The following is a 19,340-nucleotide window of genomic DNA, read 5'->3' on the forward strand; positions in this document are numbered from 1 at the left end:
GCCATACTGCCCAAGGTAATTTATAGATTCAATGCCATCCCCATCAAGCTACCAATGAGTTTCTTCACAGAATTGGAAAAAACTGCTTTAAAGTTCACATGGAACCAAAAAAGACCCCGCATCTCCAAGACAATCCTAAGTCAAAAGAACAAAGCTGGAGGCATCACGCTACCTGACTTCAAACTATACTACAAGGCTACAGTAACCAAAACAGCATGGTACTGGTACCAAAACAGAGATATAGACCAATGGAACAGAACAGAGTCCTCAGAAATAATACCACACATCTACAGCCATCTGATCTTTGACAAACCTGAGAGAAACAAGACATCGGGAAAGGATTCCCTATTTAATAAATGGTGCTGGGAAAATTGGCTAGCCACTGGATCCTTTCCTTACTCCTTATATGAAAATTAATTCAAGATGGATTAGAGACTTAAATGTTAGACCTAATACCATAAAAACCCTAGAGGAAAACCTAGGTAGTACCATTCAGGACATAGGCATGGGCAAAGACTTCACATCTAAAACACCAAAAGCAACGGCAGCAAAAGCCAAAATTGACAAATGGGATCTCATTAAACTAAAGACCTTCTGCACAGCAAAAGAAACTACCATCAGAGTGAACAGGCAACCTACAGAATGGGAGTAAATTTTTGCAATCTATTCATCTGACAAAGGGCTACTATCCAGAACCTACAAAGAACTCAAACAAATTTACAAGAAAAAAACAAACAACCCCATCAAAAAGTGGGCAAAGGATATGAACAGACATTTCTCAAAAGAAGACATGCATACAGCCAACAGACACATGAAAAAATGCTCATCATCACTGGCCATCAGAGAAATGCAAATCAAAACCACAATGAGATACCATCTCACACCAGTTAGAATGGCGATCATTAAAAAGTCAGGAAACACCTGTAGTCCCAGCTACTCGGGAGGCTGAGGCAGGAGAATGGCGTAAACCCGGGAGGCGGAGCTTGCAGTGAGCTGAGATCTGGCCACTGCACTCCAGCCTGGGTGACAGAGCAAGACTCCGTCTCAAAAAAAAAAAAAAAAAGTCAGGAAACAACAGGTGCTGGAGAGGATGTGGAGAAATAGGAACACTTTTACACTGTTGGTGGGATTGTAAACTAGTTCAACCATTATGGAAAACAGTATGGCGATTCCTCAAGGATCTAGAACTAGATGTACCATATGACCCAGCCATCCCATTACTGGGTATATACCCAAAGGATTATAAATCATGCTGCTCTAAAGACACATGCACACGTATGTTTATTGCGGCACTATTCACAAGAGCAAAGACTTGGAATCAACCCAAATGTCCATCAGTGACAGACTGGATTAAGAAAATGTGGCACATATACACCATGGAATACTATGCAGCCATCAAAAAGGATGAGTTTGTGTCCTTTGTAGGGACATGGATGCAGCTGGAAACCATCATTCTTAGCAAACTATCACAAGAACAGAAAACCAAACACCGCATGATCTCACTCATAGGTGGGAACTGAACAATGAGATCACTTGGACTCGGGAAGGGGAACATCACACACCGGGGCCTATCATGCGGAGGGGGGCGGGGGGAGGGGGGAGGGATTGCATTGGGAGTTATACCTGTTGTAAATGACGAGTTGATGGGTGCTGACGAGTTGATGGGTGCAGCACACCAACATGGCACAAGTATACATATGTAACAAACCTGCACGTTATGCACATGTACCCTAGAACTTAAAGTATAATAATAATAAAATAATAATAATAATAAAAAAATAAAATAAAATAAAGTACAATTACTAGTAAATAATTCCTCAAGCATAAATAAAAATTAAAAATAAGGAAACTTACTGTAACTGAATTTCTCACTGGACAAATATTCTTGTTAATTATTATAATTGGTTATTGTCTGTGGATGGATATTATTTAATCCTAAATAAGACAATGTTCATCCTTTAGTACCATGTTTCATTTTATCCCTATTGTTTGTTGCATAGTGTTAAGTGAGAAACTCTTTCTCACTTAAGTATATGGGAACAAAACTTTTATAAAATTATCATTCCTTTCTTTAAATTGTTTTGTAAAAATCCCACAATAACCTATTTATTTAGCTTTAAAAATTAAAGATTTTTAAAAATTTTTTCTGGAAGCAAACAATCGGAAATTATTCATTTAAAAAATTATATTACATAATAGCTAGGAATTTTTTTAAAAAATGTTTCTTTCCACATTCTAGAGGATGGACCTGTTAATACCGGCTATTGACAACCTAAAGTATAACGAACTTAAGAACCTGTGACCTGTGCAGTCAGCCAAAGTCCAGAGAGGTGACGGGGGGAGGGACTTATCTATATGCACGTTACTAGTTTCCTCTTCCATGTTCACATTTATGAAAAACCATTACTCAACAGGAAGATGTGTGATAGAGGGAAGCCAGGGGCACCATACTACTGGAAGGAACATAAGAGTAGAGAATGACTTAACGTTGTCACAGCAGTAACTTAATATTACATTCTTTTTTAACTTTGTCATTACAGAAATTGTGTGTGCAGAGTAGGGCCTCCTTTATCTAAGCCCATATCCATATTTAGAAGGATTACATATGTATATGTGCATATATCTTGAATATATATGTACATATGTATATGGATAACTTTTTAATACATATTTAGTAAAATTATTGTATCAAAGAATAATAATAGACTACTTGCTTTTGTTTAATATTGTATTTTTGAAGGCTTTCTATATCAATATACACACTCTATGTTTTCTTGTCCATTTTATGTTACACTTTTCTCAAAACTGTCTTACAGTTTTCAGAATGCTTTTAGGCAAAATTAATATTATCATTCAAGACATCAGATGATTGTGATTTCTATAATTATTTCCCAGAGCAGGTTTCCCTTCCATTTTTTAGATCACTAACTCACTTTTCATCTCCCTTTTATGTATTTTATCATGAATTATTGTTAACTTGCAACTCTTCTTTTATTATTATTTTTTTAAAAATTAGCTTTATCATTAATAAAGATAATTTTCCTGAACATTTATTTATCTTCTAGGATAATTTGTTTTCCAATAAGCATTCTTCATGTGCCTCACTTTTAGATTTGTTACTCTGTTTGTTCTTTTTTTCGTATACAAGAAAACACAAAACACTGAAGTTAATTTCAGTTAGTATTGTCAAGTTTTTCTTACTTTATATTTACATAAATATTATGAAAATGCATGTAAATACCCCAATTCTCCCTCCTCACACTTGTACATTTTTCTTTTAAAAAAGTGATACCCAGTAATGGGAAGACTGCGTCAAATGGTATTTGTAGTTCTAGAGCCTTGAGGAATCAACATACTGTCTTCCACAGTGGTTGAACCAGTTTACAGTCCTGCCAACAGTGTTAAAGTGTTTCTATTTCTCCACATCCTCTCCAGCACCTGTTGTTTACTCACTTTTTAATGATCGCCATTCTAACTGGTGTGAGATGTTATATCATTGTGGTTTTGATTTGCATTTCTCTGATGGCCGGTGATGACGAGCATTTTTTCGTGTGTCTGTCGGCTGTATGCATGTCTTCTTTTGAGAAGTGTCTGTTCATATCCTTTGCCCACTTTTTGATGGGATTGTTTGTTTTTTTCTTGTAAATTTGTTTGAGTTCTTTGTAGGTTCTGGATAGTAGCCCTTTGTCAGATGAGTAGATTGCAAAAATTTACTCCCATTCTCTAGGTTGCCTATTCACTCTGATGGTAGTTTCTTTTACTGTGCACAAGCTCTTTAGTTTAATTAGATCCCATTTGTCAATTTTGGCTTTTGTTGTCATTGCTTTTGGTGTTTTAGACATGAAGTCCTTGCCCATGCCTATGTCCTGAATGGTAGTACCTAAGTTTTCTTCTAGGGATTTTGTAGTTTTAGGTCTAACATTTAAGTCTTTAATCCATCTTGAATTAATTTTCGTACAAGGTGTAAGGAAGGGATCCAGTCCCAGCACCATTTATTAAATAGGGATTCCTTTCCCCATTTCTTGTTTTTGTCAGGTTTGTCAAAGATCGGATGGTTGTAGATGTGTGGTATTATTCCTGAGGGCTCTGTTCTGTTTCATTAGTCCATATTTCTGTTTTGGTACCAGTACCATGCTGTTTTGGTTACTGTAGCCTTGTAATATAGTTTGAAGTCAGGTAACATGATGCCTCCAGTTTTGTTCTTTTGGCTTAGGATTGTCCTGGCAATGCAGGCTCTTTTTTGGTTCCATATGAACTTTAAAGTAGTTTTTTCCAATTCTGTGAAGAAAGTCATTGGTAGCTTAATGGGGATGGCAATGAATCTATAAATTACCTTGGGCATTATGGCCATTTTCATGATATTGTCTCTTCCTATCCATGAGCATGGAATGTTCTTCCATTTGTTTGTGTCCTCTTCTATTTCATTGAACAGCGGTTTGTAGTTCTCCTTGAAGAGGTCCTTCACATCCCTTGCAAGTTGGATTCCTAAGTATTTTATTCTCTTTGAAGCAATTGTGAATGGGAGTTCACTCATGATTTGGCTCTCTGTTTGTCTGTTATTGGTGTATAAGAATGCTTGTGATTTTTGCACATTGATTTTGTATCGTGAGACTTTGCTGAAATTATCAGCTTAAGGAGATTTTGGGCTGAGACGATGGGGTTTTCTAAATATACAATCATATCATCTGCAAACAGGGACGATTTGATTTCCTCTTTTCCTAATTGAATACCCTTTAGTTCTTTCTCCTGCCTGATTGCCCTGGCCAGAACTTCCAACACTATGTTGAATAGGAGTGGTGAGAGAGGGCATCCCTGTCTTGTGCCAGTTTTCAAAGGGAATGCTTCCAGTTTTTTCCCATTCAGTATGATATTGGCTGTGGGTTTGTCATAAATACCTCTTATTTTGAGATACATTCCATCAATACCAAATTTATTGAGAGTTTTTTGTATGAAGGGCTCTTGAATTTTGTCAAAGCCTTTTCTGCATCTATTGAGATAATCATCTGTTTTTTTGTCTTTGATTCTGTTTATATGCTGGATACCCAAAAGATTATAAATCATTCTGCTATAAAGACACATGCACACGTATGTTTATAGTGGCACTATTCACTATAGCAAAGACTTGGAACTAACACAAATGTCCATCAATGACAGACTGGATTAAGAAAATGTGGCACATATACACCGTGGAATACTATGCAGTCATAAAAAAGGATGAGCCCATGTCCTTTGTAGGATGCAGCTGGAAACCATCATTCTCAGCAAACTATTGCAAGAACAGAAAACCAAACACTGCATGTTCTCACTCATAGGTGGGAATTGAACAATGACAACACTTGGACACAGGGTGGGGAACATCACACACACTAGGGCCTATGGTGGGGGGCTGGGGAAGGATAACATTAGGAGATATAACTAATGTAAATGACGAGTTAATGGGTGCAGCACACCAACATGGCACATGTATATATTTGTAACAAACCTGCACGGGTTCTGCACACGTACCCTAGAACTTAAAGTATAATAATAAATAAATAAATAAATAAAAATTAAAAAAATAAAAAGTGATACACTAATTTGTCTTTGAATACTTCGATAGAACAAAAAATATAAATATTTTTAGCAGTAAGTATTTCTTAGACCATTGAGATACCATTAAGTCACCCAGATGGCTTAGGTATGCTGTAATATGTACAGTAGAGTCTTATAATACTAGCAAATTTTGGTAATTTCAAGATTTTTCTATATAATGCTATTGTGAAGTTTTGCTGTATCCCTATGAATGAACTGAACAAGTGATATTATTTCTCTTTAGGTGGCTCTTTATTTAATCTATTTATTGGAATTTGGAGCCTTGTTTTCATTAATTTGTCTCATCTGTGTTTTTAATTTACTCAGTAAAAGTAACATCGAAAGCTATGTTGTAAATTACAAAACAGAACAAGGGGGATATGAGCTATCTGCTGCAATCTTATAATCTACATTATTTGCTTCCTGAGTAGTCATGAAATACTAATATTATCCAAATATTTACATTCGTTCTTATAGTATTTTTTCTTATATACTCTCTTTCTAGTTTATCTTAATAAATACTCTGCGTATAATAGTAAGAATGCTTGTTCTGTATTTTATCAAATATATTGCCAAAATTTAACGTAGTTAATGTCAAAGAATAAGAGGCATAGGGTGGTAATTGTTGAGACATATATTCCCCAGTAAAAAAATAAAGAGGAGGAGCATTTTTTCCAATTAAGTAAAGGTTTGCCTAAGGGTATATTCACTGAGTATCGTGGCAAAGCTAGTGTGTATCACTCACTGAGCAAAGCAGGCCAAACTTACTTTTGTATTCTTCACTCTATACAAGTTTTTGTTCTAATATAAGTAGAGATCAATAGATTTATGAAAATGTTTCTCTTACAATAGTCAGTTTTAGTTTTTGTAAAGGTAAATAAGGCTGCTAAATATTAGTTTAAATGCTTATAATATAAAATAAATCAGTTCTATTTAAGTGCATAAGCAGACCACCATTTTAGTATGTTTATACTTAATTGTTTTCTTTTATTAATGCTGTGTATAATTACTAAGAGAAAGTATGGTTATAAAGTATTTTATATATATCTTTATTATCAAAATGTACATGCTTGAGGCTATTTCCTGTTTAATAATATACAATGTCCTAGAACAGTAAAATTATCCAGAAATGTATATAATATTTCTCACTGCAAATGTTACTATTTTATGAGAACTTTTATAGCCTCTAATTCTGCTGCTCTTTTATTTTAATGGCTTTTCTGTTACAGTAAATTTTTGATGTGTGGTGAGACATACAAAAGTAAACATATACATATTAATTCTGTAAAATTAATTTAAAATTCTTTAAAAAGTATTATCACAATCTTATCAATTATGGAAAAATGAGTTTATAGTTTATGCCTCATCAGAAAGAAGGTTTCTCCTTAATACAGGAACAAATCAATTAATTAGGGCTAAGGTGAATGTTTGAAGAAAATAGAACTTTTCCAGTATGGCATTATATAATGCTCAAGTAAAGCATAAAAATAAATAATGAGGCAAGCAGGAATTAGCACTGGCAAGCAAAATGGGAGAAATTAGCACTGATAAGGAAAGATCAGCAATTCATACACTATTAAATATGTGATATCAGATCAACATGTTATTTATTATTTTAGTCATTACTTGTAAATAATTTTCCAGATGAAACACTTTGGTCACCTAGTTGTTCCCATTGGATACGTGGGAATAGAGAAATAAATGAAGAGATAAAGCCTTTCTTCAAATCTTCAGTGATTACAGCATTATACATGTTAAGTCACTATGTGTCTATTCATGAGTTTATCCTGCTAATTTGTTGCGCTATTCATTTTTCAATCTCTAAAGGGCTTATCTTCACTCCCTGAAGAAACAATATTTAATAAATATTCTTAGAAGGTTCTAAATATTATTAAATGCACATATTGGAAATGATTGATTAGAATGAATGATTTTATAAGAATAGACATCCATATATTGATATCAAAATGTATTTCTTCATATAAAAGTGCCATCAGGTATATCTGGCAGCAGGTGTGAAATGGCACAACCAGTCATTAAAATATTTCCAGGTTTCTTAAGAAATGAAAATGCCCATATCTTATTACTCACAATTCTACTTTCAGGTATTTTGCCCCAGAGGATTAAAAATATATTTATGAAAGAGATTTGTATAAATTTCTATGACAACTTTTTTCTACTAACCCCAAACTGAAATAACTCAGTTGTCGAGGAATGGATGTATAGATAAAGAAACTGTGTAATGTTTATAAAATTTAATATAACTCAGAAAAAGTAAGAAATGAAATAGTGATACATACAATATGATGAATCTTAAAATAATCTTGTTCAGATGGGAACAAACCAAGCACAAAGAAATACATACTGTGTGATCCAATTAACATGAATTTCTAGAACAGATAAAACTAAGCTGATAGAAATCAGGGTAATGATTTAACTAACTGTAATGAAGAGTTTACTGAAAAGCAGCAGGACAGAACTTATTGGGATGAGAGAAATGTTCTATATCTTAACTGAAATTAAGTTTACATTGATAGACACATTAATTAAAGTTTATCACCCTTCCTTCCTTCCTTCCTTCCTTCCTTCCTTCCTTCCTTCCTTCCTTCCTTCCTTCCTTCCTTCCTTCCATCCTTCCTCCCTCCCTCCCTCCCTCCCTCCCTTCCTTCCTTCCTTCCTTTTTTCCTCCCTCCCTCCCTTTCTTCCTTTCTTCCTTCCTTCCTTTCTCCCTCCCTCCCTCCCTTTCTCCCTTCTTTTCTTTCTCCCTCCTTCCCTCCCTCCCTTCCTTCCTTTTTCCTTCCCTCCCTCCCTCCCTCCCTCCCTCCCTCCCTCCCTTCCTTCCTTCCTTCCTCCCTTCCTTTCTTCTTTTCTTCCTTCCTTCCTCCCTTTATTCTTTCCTTCCCTTCCTTCCTTCCCTCCTTCCTTCCTTTGTAATTAGTCATATAACCATTAAGCAGAAATAAGTGAGGCATAAGTCCCAGTAAGTTTCAGAAATTAGGTATATACAGGGGATTAAATAAATACACTGAGGAAAACTGGAGCCAAAATTCACACTTGAAGAAAAATATTCAAATACGAAAAGGGCATATGCAAGCAAATAAATCCTGCAGTATTGGATTGAACTTGGAAGTGTAAACGTGAACTACTAGATTAGAAAACATAAGTGTAGATGTAAAGTCTGTGTATGTGTGTTTGCATCGGTGTACTCATGTATGTGCACATGAATGCATCTATTTTCTGACTTTATCCACTGACAGGGCTTGGGACTAGCAAATCCCCAGCAGAAATAAGAATACCTAGATCTCAGACCTCAGTCTATAAATAGTCTCTTCTAAGTGGAACCACTATTCCTTGAAGAAGTTGATCTTAGGACTGGAGCAGGGAAAGAACTGATAAGAATGGAATATTTTGCCATAAAAGAAAGCAAGGAAATGCTCAAAGAATTAATGGCATATTACCAGGACACAGAAACCAGTTTGAAGAGGCTACAGGCTATACTGATTACTGGATAAACTGAAAAATTTGAGTGTCAAAATAAATAATGATCATGAGTACAGTATGTGTACAAGCACACCCCTGACATACATATACACCTTTATATTACATTGAATAAAATAAGAATCCACAAGAACACCACAGTATAAATGAATAAAAGAATGGGAGAAGAAAAATTGCATTACAGTAGTATGCCTAAAATAAACATAGAAATATTATAAAATTAGAAAATCGCCCTTGATAAGCATCATTACAATAATTAAATTCAGGTAAGTAATATCAATTGATGCTAAAAGGTAACTAGAACCTGAGTATGAAATAGGATATCTACCGAGTCTCCATGTGTCTCCTCCAGACTGCTTACTTATTTACAAAGAAAAAGAAGTAATTTTACAGAAAAGAATCCTTGCTGATGTCACTTCAAGTAGTTACATCAAACATCACAAATAATTTGAAAAATTGACATCACATGGCAACTATTGGGATTCAATGACACAAATACAGCAGTTTTCTTGTGATATTTATGCGGCGAAGGCATGATCTAAATCTCGTCATGAGGTAATATCAAATAAATTCAAATTAAAAGATAATCTAATATATAACTTTTCTATTATCTTCAAAAATGTATAGGACATTAAGGTCGAGACAGACTGAAGAAGTCTGAAGAATTGTTGAAGAATTGTTCTGGATCAAATGACATTGAGATTAAATGACATTGAAGTGCAACAGATGATCTTGGGTTACACATTTTTGAAGTAAAATACATTACTGGTGCAGTATGAAGGATATATGAAAATTTTTAACTTTTCTTAATTTTTTACTGTAACTTTGAAATGAATTTAAAATAATTAGAAAAACAAACAGAAAGCAAGACAATATTGGACTGTGCTTCTTGTTTACAATCATGTTTTAGTGTATGCTTTATTGTAAATTATACCACATTATTATGTAAAACAAAAAGGCAGAGTAGCAGAGGTCATGAAATTAAAAAATCAAAGTGAACAAACAACTCACTGAAATAAATGTCAAATGCCCAATAAAAATGAAAAGAGGTTGGGTGCCGTGACTTACGATTTTAATCCCAGCACTTTCGGAGGTCGAGGTGGGTGGATCATGAGGTCAGGAGATCAAGACCATCTTGGCCAACATAGTGAAACCCCATCTCTACTAAAAATACAAAATTAACTGGGCAGGGTGGCACATGCCTGTAGTCACAGCTACTCAGGAGGCTGAGGCAGGAGAGTCACTTGAACCTGGGAGGCGGAGGTTGCAGTTAGCCAAGATCATGCCGCTGCACTCTAGTCTGGCTACAGAGTGAGACACTGACTCAAAAAAAAAAAAAAAAAAAAAAAGGGAAAAGATATTCAACTTTACTTGTGCTTAAAACAGTGTGTGTTAACATTTACTTGATTGACAAATATCTTCAAATGTAATAATATATCAAAATATGTATATTGCACCATATTGCAATATACAAAATATGTATATTGTACTATACATATATATATAGGAGTCAGAAAACAAAAAAAATAAAGTAAATTTCTAGCTCTATTCAGATGTTGCTAGTTTTTCCACCAATTAACTTATATACCAATTAATTTAATACATAAATATATATATATATAAAATATTGGTAGGTTTGATTTTTTCATCAAAGTTTTGTGTACTTTACTTGAGTTCACTCATTCTTTTCCAAACTACTGCTTGTTGCTATTGAAAGACATCATTACTAATCTAGAAAGCATATCAGATGATTTGTAATCATTATATATTTTTCTAAGGGCCTAAGCTATTTCCATCCATTTCACAAATCCAATGCTCACGTTCAGGTGTGGATATTTCTCATGTATGCACAATCACTTTAACTCTCACTAGATTCCAAGGCTCACACAATTTTCAATTTCCTACTGATGTGTTGGGTCTCTGGGGGGATTCACATGGTTTTCATGCAGCAGCTCAGGACCCCAAGCAAAGTCACAGGACATCAATCATCCTTTTCTGCTGGATAGGAGAAACCACCAGCTGCTGATTTGTTAAAATGTAAAAACAGACAAGAACACCCTTAGGAGACAAAGGGTAAGGTAGACTCATGAGAAGGCTGAGCAGCCTGTAGAAATCAATTCAGTTCCTAGAAGTTTCGGCTTTCTTTGATGATATTATTACCTGTTGCCCATCACTGATACCTCACCTGAAACTGTTCTCGCTGAGTCTTTTGCTTTTCCCACATTCTTCTTTCTCACCTTCTCCCCATAAAAACCTATTCTGTATTCTGTGAATATTTTTTGCTGTGTGTATGGTTAGAGTGTAGGTTTTGTTTTAGTGCACAAGGTTGAATTTATTATCATAAGACTAAGGCATATATCTCACTCTATTGCTTCTATTTTGTTTCTTCAGTGCTAGGGTTTTAAGATAAATCTATATTATTATGTGTCTAACTAGCTAGTTGCTTCTGATACATACTATTTCATGACATGCCTTGACCACATTTCAATTATTCATTCTTCTAAGGGTAGACAATAGGTTGTATAAGTCCTTGTACATACTTTCAATGGACTTATATGAAAAATTTACTCAAACTTTAATTCCTGTATTAATAGTTATATAGATTTATTTAACCAAGTGGAATCAACTGCTCTTAAGAATAGCTACACCAGCAAAAACTCACAGGACTAGAATTGTTCTGTTGATAGGGTTAATGAGATATCTAAGTATTTTCACTCTCCTTTATCTTATTCCTAATACATTACAAAATATCTTCATTTATTTCTTAGTTTATGAGCTTTCTCTTCTGTACATTGCCTGTTTGTCTCCTTGGCTCATTTTCCTATTTGGAGTGCTATCAACTGATTTATAGTCATTAGTATATTTCAGTAAAATCTCTGCGTGCTAAATGTTAATCCTTATCAGTTTTATGCACTTTCTCCCTTTATCTTTTTGTTGTAATATCTTGATTTAATGTCATTACTCTCTCATCTTTTTGTTTGCTTTGTTTCACGGCTAGTGCTTTCAAAATCTTGTTTAAGACATGCTTCATTGTTTCTTAGTAAAAATGATAGTTTTTAACATTTTTTGTTTGTTGAATTTATGATTTTATTTTTCATCAAGGTTTTAAACCATCTGGAATCCACCTTTCTATGTGGAGTTAGGTAGAGATCCAAGTTTATTTTTCTCCATTTAATGAGCCAATTTTCTCAACCTTATCTAATAAACAATCTGCTCTTTCTGCATGAATTTGTGATACCACTTTTATCATGCATTACATTTTTATATATCCATGATCATGACTCTGAGAAACATTTGGAGTTGGCAGTTGGTAAACTTTGTGATCTTGGGGGAGGGGTGAAAAATCAATGACTGTGAATGGTCAAGCCACAGTAGTTTCCATCAATTTCATGCATGCATAGAATGTAGGTCCTGTCCTGATATTATTTCTATTGACTCTAATTGCTAATATACAGTCAGTCAATAAAAAGCAATGGTACTAACACTATTTCTTCAAAAGTAGTCTGTCTCTTCTTCTTCAAATAAAGTTTTGCAGACACCAGACTACTACATACACTGTTCCTAGAAAGGCTTCAGTTTCGCTAGAGCTTTCTCAAGGAGGTTGCATTTATTGTTGTTGTTAGTTATTATACTGTGCATTTCCCATTAGCTAGTATAGTTTCTCCACGCTTACTTGTTTCAGCAGTTTGAGTTTTCTGTTGATTTAGTATGAACTAGAAATTCCTCAATGATCTCTTCATATGCCTCATATTTCTTGACTTCTCCCAAACCATTCTCTTATGCCTTCTTTTGCTCTACATCCAAAGAGTTTCTCTTCTTAATTTATAGGAAACTAGCTCTTGTAAACCTTATTCTTTTGCAGGGTTAGGCCTTTGGAAATAGTTTTGTACTGAAATCATTCTTTGAGATAAAAAATCACAGAACTTGCCTACCTGATTAAATGGGAAACAAGAAAATAGAAAGCATGGAAAAAATAACATTTAAAAAGGCACTTTTTATACATATGATAGTAGAAATTAAGAAAAGTTCATGCATCACACCAAAAAAGCCACATTTGATAACCTCCAATTCATGTATTTATGTAATGCTTTGTAATTTACAAAATGCTGTTAAATACATTCACTCGTGGAAGGTTGACTAGTAGCGTCTATCCACCTCACTAGTGTAGATATGTATTTAGTCTAGTCTATCTCACAATGTAGGGTCAGTTGTTTTGATTCTCCAGCTTTTCATACACAGCAAGCTTTCTTTATTATCAAAAATTTTCAACTCATCACATGCATGTACTGCTTAAAAATATTTTCATTTTAACTAACAAAAGTGGTTGGCTCTCCTTTATCACATTATTTTACTTAGCTACCAATTATTACGCCCTGAGGAAGAAAAACTAATTTTATTATTAGCTTAGGTATAACATAACTGGAAAGTTAAACTTACTACAGAAAATAATCTCATATAAATTCCTTTAAAATTAACTGTACTTTTAGATTATTCATGCCTCTGTTTCTCTTCAACAGCATGGGTAAGTGAAAGTTGATGAAATTGCTAAATTGAGTTCTTCAGAACAGGAAACTGAAAACTTTCCAGGAAGTTAACATTTTTCTTGATTGAAGATCAAATCATTTATTTTAAGGATAGTCTCTTCACAGTATCACCCCAGAGCATTTGAACTGGGGGTTTCAAAATCACAGTTTGAAGTTTCTCATCTCGCCAACTCCCACATTGGAGCTAGGGTCAAACATATTGAAGTTATGAAACAATATAGTCTAAACTAAAACCAAAGGATTTAAAAAAAAAAAAGTAGAAAGTCAACTAAACGCAATTTTATTTTTTTCCTGCTTTCAGACTTTTAGACTTTAAGGAGAATGACACCTCCTGAAATCTTTGTATTTTGTTACATAATTGTCTTTTTTTTAAAATGTCATCTAATTCCCTGTTTATATGATATAATTATTTGATGATTTTGATGTAATTACATGACAATTTTTTAAATGCCAATTGAGTGCATAGAAATGACTGATTTATTGATTGACAGGAAAAATCAAGGACTTGGTTTTTATGTTGTATAGACAATCAGATTATAGTTTTCTGTATTGGTTAATTTGACATTTTGAAATACGCTCAAGTATATCATACATTCTGCCATAGTTTGCAAAGAATTTCAATAACCTAAATCATTATTGTATTCCATTGTTTATTGGGTAGTAATACTTGAATGCAAATCCCCTTTCGGTAGTTTCCTAAAGAAATCCGTCTGATAATACATTTTCCAGTGAGGAGCTTTCCTTAACGCTATAAGGAGTTGACTTATGGCAAATTCTGGAGGACACTTTTCCACAAATTTCTTCAGGCAGCAGCCCTGTGAATTTGCCCCTCAGTGGCCAAGGCTGTGCTTCTTCAACAAGATCTGGATCTTGTCCTGGAGTATCCTCTTCCATGGGTGCTCTCTCTCAGCTCTAAGGGTAGTAGCTGCATGTCAATATGCTATTCCTGTGTTCTTTAGAGTTCTCTTTACTTCTCAGTAGCCAATTCCTCATTATTCCAATCCCTTACTATAGTCAATAGTTCTTTATATTAAACTCTTCCAGTTACTGTGTGGTTTCTACCTCATAGAGATTGGATCCTGACTAATATGCATGGAGATGGTGGCAGAGTGAGGCTGAGCAGGATTACCACTTCCTGCTTAATGCTCACAAATAGAGAGATTGACCTTAAAAGAAATAAATGGTAATAGAGGCTATTCTCATAGAAACTGTAATCATTAAGGAAGAAGGATGGTACTTAAAATGGAGAGGGAAGATGACAGTGGCCAATATCCTCAATTAATGTGACAGAATAAACAGATGTTCAGAAAATGACAATGATGATCAAAACACAGGGAAACTCACAAGGATGAAGACTAGTCATTTACATTAAATAAGAGTCTTTTCATAATTTTACTTCAGAATATTTAAACGTGATAGCAAGCACCCAAAGAACATGCAGATTTTATGAGTGTGAAACTTAAATTTTGAAACTAAAACTAAAGAGGTGAGAAAAACATGTTTACTAATTTCTCCTTTTTTACACTCTTGTTATATGCAATTAAGTGAATATGAGATTTTCCCCTAAAAATAATTTCAGGGAAACCGGTCTCCTAGATGAATAGCCAAAATTCATTTGCTAGTTTATATATTTTTTTACTCTGAAAGAGTGCTGTATTTTAAATCGTTAAATCATTATTTGTTTAGTAAAAGAATTCAGCTAATTTTTTTAGGTCCACAGTCGCTACACATTTTTGGATAATGTCCAATAACCTTGGATATGTAATTAGAACAGATGGCAATATAAACAAAATGATAAATTCCTAGCTACCTAGGCCCAACCACTAATAAATTAAGCATATATTAATACAATTAATGTTTAGATTTTAATTGAGCATAGTCATGGACAATATTTTGATCACTTAAAATTACATAGTTAACTATAAATGCACAGCATTATCTGGTATAGCTTTTACATATTGTCAAACTTGTATTTAACTGCCAAGCAATTATAAAAGATAGAATGTGAATAGAATATCTATAAAGTGCCAGATCACAATAAGAAGTAGTTTCTTCAGTGTATTCTGAAATTTTAAAAATCCTGGCTAATATTTAATATTAATTGAATTTTTTAAAATCATATGATTTATAAAGCAAATCAAAATCTCTTATGAACAATTAAAAATTACTATTCCCAATATTTTTATAGTCATAAAATTAAAAAGCTCATTTTTTAAAAAAAGTTATTCTTTTCAAAATCTCCTTTGAATAATCTCCAACATAAAGATTTTTATAAGATTTGAGGATAACTTAATGAAACATATTTTTTATTTTATTCCTGCTCCTTTAAACATATACCTTATTGAAATAACCTGACATAATATTTTATTTTTAATTATTTTCTGATAATTAAAAATTAGTTCAATAATTTAATAAGCCATAGTGTTATTAATTTTGGTACAAGCAAATATAGTTTTATTTTATAAAACAAATCACTTTAAAGATTTTTTATTATTCAGTCCTTGCCTTGTACTTCAATTTTTTCTATTTCCTCTTTAAGGGTAATAATTGACCCACCATTCCCAGCCCAATGGATGGGACTCCCTCCAAATCATAAAAAGAACTTTCTCAGAACCCACCTATCATGAAGTCCCAAACTGCATTCATTCTTGTATGGCGGTTCAACAATTAGTCTTCTACTTCAGAAGATGTAATTTCTATTTTAAAATATAGTTTTGACATTTCCCAGTAAGACAGTGTGCAGTAACAGAGGTGTATGTATTATCTCTATATTTGTAAATAATTAAACAATTCATAAATATGCACTACTTTGGAAATTAGATGAGAACTAGATGAAGGAGTAAAAAATAAATATCTTATAAGAGGCTTATGAAGATTTAGTGGCTAAGGAGAAAGATGAGTTAGAGTTTTCTGTAGGCAAAGTCAAGGGAATATGAAACTGTATAATATATTATTATTATTATATTATCTAAACAGACGCTTCTTTTCAGAAAGAAGATTAGAACTTAACAGAGAAACCTTTTTGATTTTTGAACCTCTAATGGGGAATTTTCATTTCCATGATCAAGCAGATAATGAGATACCCAATTTTGTGTATAGAGTTTACTGGGCATGAACTAAGACTTTCCGATACCTGTGTATCTTGAAACATTTAGGCCACTGACTATATTATACAAGAATGGTGGAAAAATAATTTAAAATGTTTTATATATGTTAGTGCTTCAAAATTATTGCACACAATTCTTTGTAATAAGGAAGTAAGGGTATTTGCTTTTTTTTCAACTTTCCTTTTGGATTCTCCTAGCTCTATCAGCAAAACCACCGAGCTCTATCAGCAAAACCACTGAGGAAGGCAAAACTTCCAAGCTCTATTAGCAAAACCACCAAGGAAGGGAAAATTCTGAATTGTCTCCCAAGACTCCTATGTTTTGGTTTACACCCCCTGGATTATCCCCTCCCTTTGAATGTAGGCAGAATTAAAGCGATTTCATAGATATAGTTAATATCCCAAATTAGCTGACATTGAGATAATATAAAAGGAGTTTATCTTGGGTAGAACTGATCCAATCAGGTGAGTCTTTAAAAGAAACTGGAGGCCAGGTGTGGTAGCTCACACCCATAATCTCAATACTTTGGGAAGTCGAGGCAGGCGGATAACTTGAGGTGAGGATTTCAGGCCCAGTGTGGCCAACATGGTGAAACACCATCTCTGCTAAAAATATAAAAAATTAGCTGGGCCTGATGGTGCATGCCTGTGATCCCAGGTACTTGGGAGAAGGAGAATTGCTTGAACCTGGGAGACAGAGGTTGCAGGGAGTTAAGAATCCACCACTGTACTCCAGCCTGAGTGACAGAGCGAGACCCTGTCTCAAAAATAAAATAAAATTAAAATAAATAATAAACGAACACATAAGTAAATAAAAGGAACTCGTCCTTCACTAAGGGAAAATATTGAAAGTGTGAGAGAAACAATGGGAGTGGGGGTCATGTGGCAAGAACCAGTGTGTGATGCCTGGAAACTGAAAGCAGTCTCCTGTTCACAACTATTATAAGGAAATAATAATAATAATAATAAATGGGTGTGTTCTTACTGCTATGAGGGAGCTAAAAATTTGATCTCATGGACATAGAGAATAGAACAATGGATGCCAGAGACGCGGTAGGAGGGGAGTCTGGGTGGATGAAGATAGGTTGGTGATATGGTTTGGCTCTGTGTCCCCACCCAAATCTCATCTTGTAGTCCTCATAATTCCCACATGTTGTGGGAGAAACCCAGCGTGAGATGACTGAATTATGGGGGCGGGTCTTTCCCATGCTGTTCTCGTGATAGTGAACTGGTCTCACGAGATGTGATGGTTTTAAAAATGGGAGTTTCCTTACACATGCTCTTTTTATGTCCTGTTGCGATCCATGAAGGATATGAGTTGCTCCTCCTTGCCTCTCGCCATGATTGTGAGGCCTCCCCAGTCATGTGGAACTATAAGTCCAATAACCCTCTTCCTTTTGTAAATTTCCCTGCCTCAAGTATGTCTTTATCAGCAGTGGGAAAGTGAGCTAATACAGTTGGTTATAGGTAAAACACAGTCAGATAGAAGAAATAAATTCTAATGTTTGATAGCCGACTAAGATGACTTAGCAGCAATATTATGTATATTTCAAAGTAACTAGAATAGGAAACTTGAAATGATACCAGGACATACAAATGGTAAACATTCAAGGTGAAAGATACTTCACTTACCCTGACTTAATCATTACACATTCTTAACATGTAACACTCACATGTAACCCATACATATGTATGTTATTACATATTATTAAAATAAAATTTAAAAAACTAAAATAAAATTAAAAGGAATTGAGAATATCAGTCACATAACAGCAAGGAAACAATTCCTTCCAACAACCTGAGAAAGTTTTTCTCTTGAGAAAAAGAACATACCCAGTCAACACTTAATTTCAGCCTTGTTGGATCCTGAACAGAGGACCCAGTTCAAATTTGTCAGGCTCCTGACCCATGGCAAATCTTAGATGATAAGTACTATATATCCTGTGGCATTGTGTTGATTTCAAATCATGGATGTGTTTGGGCTAAACAAGTTTTGTATCATTTTTGGTTCTGGTTATGGTAAGTCACAGAACTATGCTAGTAAACAGACTAATTCCTAAATAATCCTAACCAAAACTCTCAATGCATTTTTCTGTCTATTGGCAGAAATTAATATTTCACAAATACATAAGAATTAATTGATTTTGTAAGTAGAAAAATTTTTAAGTAGTTGATATTTCCTATAACTATTTTTATTTAATGCATTTTATACTACTTTCTCTGCTGAACTGTTAGGAAAACTAACTCACAAATGTTAACAAGCAAATAAAATGGTGGATATAGTTTTAATGTGAAAGGAAAATAACTAGACACAGTTTCAAGGAGTAGATATATCACAAGATTATAACTGAAATAATTCTAAATAAAGTCTAGATGCTTTATCATTTGCTTACTTACTTTAATATTTATTCACATCTTAGTGGATAAGTTTAGTATTAAATCTTACATACTTAAGTAATACTAAGGCTATTATGAAACATTATCTTTACTGAGATTACAAGCTATCCTATATTTGGTTTACTCTTCTCTTTTCAGTAACTTCATATATAAGGTTGCAGTCATATAAATTAAAAGAAAATCATGAAATACAATTCTTGATAGATTAGTTAATATATTAATGG

This window comes from Macaca nemestrina, chromosome 2, assembly GCF_043159975.1.
Source record: "Macaca nemestrina isolate mMacNem1 chromosome 2, mMacNem.hap1, whole genome shotgun sequence".
Classification (NCBI taxonomy): Eukaryota; Metazoa; Chordata; class Mammalia; order Primates; family Cercopithecidae; genus Macaca; species Macaca nemestrina.